Source organism: Eurytemora carolleeae, unplaced genomic scaffold (assembly GCF_000591075.1).
Source record: "Eurytemora carolleeae unplaced genomic scaffold, Eaff_2.0 scaffold5, whole genome shotgun sequence".
Classification (NCBI taxonomy): domain Eukaryota; kingdom Metazoa; phylum Arthropoda; class Copepoda; order Calanoida; family Temoridae; genus Eurytemora; species Eurytemora carolleeae.
This window is the reverse complement of record NW_019396741.1, coordinates 889,335-896,995: the sequence shown is the minus strand read 5'-3', so window position 1 is coordinate 896,995 and position 7,661 is coordinate 889,335. Positions and strand designations below refer to the sequence as shown.

The 7,661-nt window shown below is 33.2% G+C and overlaps 1 protein-coding gene across 1 annotated transcript in view; it reads left to right on the top strand.

Annotated features, from left to right (window-relative positions):
• The first annotated feature begins 3,375 nt into the window (after positions 1-3,375).
• LOC111708047 (nuclear speckle splicing regulatory protein 1) overlaps positions 3,376-7,661 on the top strand; it is a 70,854-nt gene continuing 66,568 nt past the window's right edge. The window contains exon 1 of the mRNA XM_023481292.1: positions 3,376-3,430. The gene's annotated coding sequence lies outside the window, so the exon portion shown is untranslated. The remainder of the gene's footprint in view (positions 3,431-7,661) is intronic.

Here is a 7,661-nt window from a genome sequence, read left to right as displayed (position 1 = left end):
CATTCAACTAAATCTCTAGCCAAAACTCAAGGCTCTTTATACGTCCGTTCTGATCAATTAATGATATTCAACTACTTTATTTATAAACAGGTAAAAATGAACTGACCGGGCTAGCCCGGCTGGGTCAACATACAAATAGTTAAGATAATAATATTATTAATACAGATAATGAATTAGAATTGCACATCATGGTAGATTATACTTCAGTGTAACCTAGAAGAACTTTCTTTTTTCCAATTCCTTCATGATGGATACATTATTTATTCAGTGAGGAATTCTATAATTGTGTTATTCAATTTCAAAAGTCTGAAATTTAGGGATGAAAGAAAAGCTATTTTTTCTTTTGTTTTCTCAGTAATAAATGAACTATAACATCTAAAAACTGAGTTCAAACATTTTGACCAAAAAAGGACAAAAAAGGGAGCTTGGGTAATTTTCAATATGAATAAAATTTCCCCATATAATAATATAATAATAATAATCATGGGTACTGGAATAGGGTAAGGTAGTAATACTATTCTAGATTCTGTGCCTAACCTACGTCATAACCCGGTACAGGGCACAAAGTGGACACTGGTCCTAGAACTGTCTTGGGATAAGATCTGTTGTAGGCGAGTATACGCATAATTGTGATTGGGATTTCTTTGGCGGTCTGAGAATTCTCCACCAATAGTTTTAATCAGTGACGTCAGACGTCACCCCGTACCGTATCGACCTTTCATTCGTGCGCGGGCCTCAATGCGATACCCTATTCTAGTACCCATGATAATAATAAGACTGAGCATTATATTGGTGTATTCTATTGCATTACCAAACCCAGGGGTGTCACAACTCACATATATTTTTAGGAAAAAAACCCAGGGGTGCCACAACTCACATATATTTTTAGGAAAACAACTTTTAAGGATAAAGTTAAGTGAAGAAATTAAGTATTTGCCACAAACTCTGATTTTTTAATCCCTTAATTTCTGCAACATATAGACCTTTGACATTTCAAACTATTCATTTAGTTAAATCAAATATTCAAGATTCTAGGGGGGGGGGGGTAAATAACCCCAATAACCCCCCTTATATATGCCGCTGGTTGCATCTATATTCAGGGATATTTAAGCATCCTTTGGATATGAAATATAAAATCTTCAATAATAGACTAAATTCATAAATTTTATGTTTTTGTTAAAAAATGGAGTATTTCTTTAAAACTGAATGGGTACTATCTGCATCAAGTAGCCGTTAGATGGCATCAACAAAACCTTTAATGGAACGGTCAGGACACTATAGGCCTGCTTAGCATATCCTAGGTAGAGCAAATGAGCAGTCCATGGTTGTTGAAAATTGCCAGAAAGTCAAAACGAAGGGTTGTTCATGTTGTGGTTAGGTCTAAAAGAATAAATAAATATAGAGTGTAATTAACCATACTGCAGGTGTTCTTCACATATTTGTGATATGAAACCTGTTGGTCCCTGGAACATATTTTTTAGAGAAAAAAATGTGCTTGAAAATTATTTCATTTTCTCTTAACTAATTCTCTGACACCTGTCATGCATTCCTGAGTTAATTTCAGCATGAACATGATACACAGAAGAAATTGTAACACATATATCTAGGGATCATACTGTATTATTCTAACTGTGTAAAATTTGCGAACATTTACATTAATTAATTTTACACTTTGAACTCCTTTTCAGATTCAAAGAGACTAAACAAAATCATACCGAGAGGGATAGTTCTTTTCCCCTTCTATTCTAATCTCTGTTCTGCGTGTTGGGTATAGCTCAGAATTGTGATGTGGTAAGAACAAGTAGTATAGAACAAGTAGTATATGTATAAACTATTTTGCATATGATAAATTCGCACCCTGATCTCTAATCGTTCTCCTTAAATCTATATAATTGAAATATTTTGTTATTATTACTAACATTAGGTGGAAAAAATAATCAAAACAGCCAAGAGCTATTTTCCACCTAATTGCTTTATACTTGTACTGTTAATATAATCATCAATTTTGTGATTGTAAACTCTATCTGAATACAGATACATTTATTTTAGCAATCAACTTTATCTTATCTTATCTTATCTTATATATGTAATAAATATTGGGTAACATGATATTCTGTAAACCTGCAGTATGTTGTACATTATTCACTATCTATGTTTGTAAACTTCTACGTAAAACCAATTATTCATTTGAACTGTGCTTCAATTAAATACGTAGCATGATTAGCTCAATCATGCGATAAATAGTGACATATATCTTAATTGCATCTATTTTAACTGTGCTGTAATATGTAACATCATTGCCTTAGTTATGCGATACAGATAACAACGTAGAAATTGTAATTACGTCTATCAACTTTAACTTGTAACATGTAAACTTCAAATACATCAGTTAATGCAGAAGTCTGCTATGATTACAATGTTGATAATAATTTTATTTCGTTGAAACATAGTTGAAAATGTGTCCAATTTGAGACATTGAGTTTGTTTTAAATCTTTGTGACAGAAACAATCTCAAGAACTGACGAGGGTCAACCCAGACCAAAATATATTTTCAATAAATGTGGAACTAACATTTACAGAGGTTTGGTCCATCACCATCACCGAAATTAAAAAGACATTGATCTATTGATTGCTATTGTCTAGTTGACATAGCTATGAGCTTATGATTCAAATTGATAGCTAATGAGATCTCACCCAGTGGTAGTGGCGTTGATAGTTCGCGGGATTGTAGCCGTACGGATCATGTTCATGGGATTGTAGCTGTGTGGATTGTGTCCTTGTTGAGACATTGATCATATAATTGCTAGTGTCCATATTTACTCCGATAGCTAACGCGATCATACCCGGTGGTAGTAAGGTTAATAGTTTACGGGATTAATTGTAGCTGTGTGGATTGTGTCCTGTTTGATATTCATAGTGGACGGATTGTACCTGGACTGATACAGTTCTGGACAAAGTTTTAAGAGTACCACATTTACTACAAATATATGTACGGAAACAAAATTATCTAGGCTTTAAAAACTGAAATTTCTTAAAATCCCTTCTTAAACAAACTAGAACTTCAGAAGATAAACATAAGAAAAAAATACAAATAACAAACTTTATAATTAAAACAACAAACATAAAGGCTTAAAGACAAACAAGTACAAAAATCTTATAATTTTAAGGTATGAATTACTTATTTTGTACAATTTCAAGGTTATAGATTTGATGAAAGCATGAAGGTTAATTCAGGGTTAAAATGAACATCACTAAATGCGTAGTAATACTCTGACCACATTTCACTACATAGGCCTCTTTGCAAACTTTCTTTGCATAAAAGCAGTTGCTTACAGTGCATCTTTCATTTTATGCATTGACATCAGTTGCGATAAGAAGCTTAAGCACTCGGCAACAGAGTGCAGGTTACATAGATGCATTTCTAATAGAGGTATTAAGATACAGAGTACATATGTACTTGATTACAAGAGGAATACAGTCAGAGAGAAGAGAGATTTTGTACAGGCTATAATTTGCAAAATTTTATACAATACGTTCCATCTATCTTTAGGGATATGCAGGGTCCCAAAAACATTGGAATTCAGTGACGAATTCGATATCGTCTTTGTTATGAATTAGAATTGTAATACCTAACTTCAAAAGCCATAATTTTATTATGTCTGCTAGAGTTTATTTTATGAAAAGGGTAAAAGACTGTAAATATGTGTCTATAATGTCTCCGCAAGATGGACAGTGAAGACGGACAAGTTTACTCTGTTTGTATACTGCAATTTTCTTGTTTTACTATAAGTACACCCTTATGCAGTCAAAAAATAAACAAACAAATTGTAAACATAGCAGACGAAACTCTTACAAATTACAACTTTCTCAGTAGGTATCACTATACTAAATCAAAGAATTATTTAAAAAGACGATATCGAATTCGTCACTAAATTCCCATGTTTATTGGGACACCCTGTATAGTGTATAAGGATTGTATAGGAAATACAAAACCTTCAAAAATAGACTAAATTAATAAAATTATGTGTATGCTAATCCTGTACAAACGTATAGACTGGGATTAGGAACTACATTATTTTTTTTTGGGGGGGGGGGCTTTGTGGGTTCAGCCCCCACTGCTAAATGTTTTCAGGGTTGGGAGATGTACACTCTAGCTAACTCTCTGTTGTATTTCTAAACAAAGAAACTGACCGGAGTTAGAGTAGCTGACGTAGAAAAACTTCAAATTAACAACGCAATGCGTGAAAATTCCTAGAATGTTAAATGTACCGTGACGCAGCACAAAAATTCTGCGTATTTTAGACGCAGGAGTAAGTTTTAAAGTTTATGGATTTTGAAGCTAAGCAATGAGTTGATGATGGGGGGGGGGATATTTGAGAAAAAATACTTTTTTAATCGTAGAATTAAAGCTAGGGTTTCCAGTCGTAATTACCCGTAACACTTTCTTTCACTTACGCAGGAGCATTACGCGTAATTACGCGTTTATTACGTTTATGAAAGAAAGTCTAGTTTCGCGTAATTAGGCGTAATTACGCGAAATTACTTAATACGAAACAATTCCGTAATTAATAAAGTACATATTAATTCTCAGAAATAATTATAGCGGGACAGTATGTACTCAAACCCCCCCTTCTCCTTTTCTTTCCTGCTGACCTACCCCCCTCGTCTTCTATTCATTCCTGCTCATCCAACCACCCCCTCTCTCTTCTCATTTCCTCTCGCACCTCCCTCCCTCCCCCATATAATTTCCTTTTCCTCAACTTTTTGAAAATTAAAAATTTTATAGATTATGTATTATTTGATAAAAATAAATTGTTGGCCCTTTGTTAAACTTTTTAGTTGTCGAACGTGAAAATTACATCAACATAGTATTGGCAGAAATTCTGATTCCACTTGCGTGACATTATTTTCCTTGTAAACTAGTTGTTTTATTTAAATTAAAAGTTAAAACTTCAAAATTTCATAGACGTAATTATTGCAAAATTTCGCAAAATTACTTTGTAGAAATTATGCGAAATTAAGCCGTAATTACGCGTAATTATAGTTTCGCTTATTACGCGTAATCATTATGAAATTTCGCGAAATTACGTTGTAGAAATTACGCGAAATTACGCCGTAATTACGCGTAATTATAGTTTTGCTTATTACGCGTAATCATTATGAAATTTCGCGAAATTACGTTGTAGAAATTACGCGAAATTACGCCGCAATTTCGCGAAATGGATAGTTCCCCAATTACGCGTAATTCTGCAAAATTACACGAAATGTAAATTATTACGCCTAACTGCACGTAATTATGCGTAAGAGAATAATCTATTACGTTGGAAACCCTAATTAAAGCTATGCATGTGGTAAAAAATACAAAATTAAAATTTCTCTATTTGTAAGAGAAAAGTTATGGCTTTTTAATGACATTAAGATATTATTTGATCCTGTACCTAGGGATTCTAGGGATACAACATTGTCTAAGCTTAAAACTAAAAACTCATTTTGTCAAAAAAAAGTTTTTAACCTCAAGTGAAAACTCTTGCATGTTCAATGTTCATATAAAGTAGATAGTTTATAAACTATTCAAGGGAAACGAGAATTTAAAAGGCTCAGTAAAGGACTTACTTAGGATGTAAATTCAAGGGAGACCCCCAATTTAATTGACTAATTAACTAATTAAATAACTCAGAAACCCCTGGACCAATTTGCCTCAAATTCTTATTGTAGAACTCGGGAGACCAACGGGAATGTTCTAAGTTAGGTTTTGTGATTTTAAGTTGAGTGGGACCAAGCGCTGGTAAACGGCGGGAATAACTATGAGTACCCTGGGCAACGCAGTGTTCTCAAGCTAGTTTAAGATAAAAGGAGTTTTTCCCCCTATATTGAGGTTAGATAGGTGCTAGAGGTTTAAAAGAAATTCATAAGTTAAATTGGAATATGTAAAAAGTTTTTCAAATTATTACATTTTTTAATAAGCAAGTTTTCTGTTCACTTTTCCGACGGTTAAACCTTTCCCAGTATCAACATTCATTTTTTATCTTAAAGATTAAAAATACTTTGTTGGCACCGTCGCATCTCTTAATTCTTAAACCAAGGCCTGTAGTAAATGCCCTACTCCATAACAGCTTCCCGAAAAAGTATCTATCCAGGTACAACTCAGATTCTCTTAACTATCAAAGTCAAAACACGGCTGTAATCCTGTGAACTATCAATGCCATATCAGGGGGATCTTGTTAGCTATCAGTATCAATAAGGACACTAGCAATTCATTGATCAATGTAAACCGGACACTATTAACACAGCTGCAATCCCATGAACTATCAACGCCAGTACCACCGAGGGGGATCTTGTTAGCTATGGGTGTCAATACAAACACTAGCAATTCATTGATCAATGCCAACAGGACATGATCCACACAGCTACAATCCAATGAACTATCAATGCCAATACTCAAGGCACGATCTCAATTTGTATGCTTCAATGAAACCAAATTACTCTCAAAATTTTAATCAAAGTGGAGTTTCTATGTCAACTATTGTATTTTAGTTTTATATGTAACAAGTTAAAGCTACAATCCCATGAACTATCAACACCACTACCGCTTAGGGCAATCTTGTTAACTATCGGTGTCAATACGAACACTGGCAATTCATTGATCAATGTCAACCAGACATGATCCACACGGCTACAATCCAATGAACTATCAATGCCAATATTCAAGGCACAATCTCAAATTGTATGTTTCAATGAAACGAAATTACTCTCAAAACTGTAATTAAAGCGGAGTTTCTATATCAACTATTGTATTTTAGTTTTATATGTTACAAGTAAAAGCTTTTAGACGTTGTATTTGGTTTTTATATGTTACAAGTTAAAGCTTATAGACGTAATTACAATTCCTACGTTATTATCTATATCACATGATTAAGACAGTCATATTACAGATTATAGCACAGTTGAAATATGCATAGTTAAGATGTACGTCATTATATATATCACAGGATTAAGCTAATCCTGGTACATATTTATTTGAAACACAGCTCAAATTAATAATGGGTTTTATGTAGAAGTTTATAAACCTAGATAGTTAATAATGAAAAAAGTTCACTTTCCCCTAATCAAATTCTGATTGCATCTAACAGATATTTCAGTTGTATTTATTTTTTTGTCAAAGTAGGTAATCTGATATATTGTGTAAGTATCAGGGGGAGACAAGAATAGAAATTATTTGTTGAAAATCTAGTCTTAGAAAGAAAAATAAAATTAGATAACATGTATTTTATTGTGGTATTATATCCATGAATTTTTTGTTTCTACTGTTAAACTGTTCTACTGTTCTATTGCTCTACTGTTCTACTTTCTAGTGTTTTACTGTTCTACTGTTCTACTGTTCTACTTTCTACTGTTCTACTGTTTTACTGTTCTACTGTTCTACTTTCTAGTGTTTTACTGTTCTACTGTTCTGCTGTGTTACTGTTCTACTGTTCTACTGTTCTACTGTTCTACTGTTCTACTGTTCTAGTGTTTTACTGTTCTACTGTTCTAATGTTATACTGTTCTACTGTTCTATTTTTGTACTGGTCTACTGTTCTACTGTTCTACTGTTCTACTGTTCAACTGTTCTACTGTTCTACTGTTCTACTGTTCTACTGTTCTACTGTTCTACTGTTCTA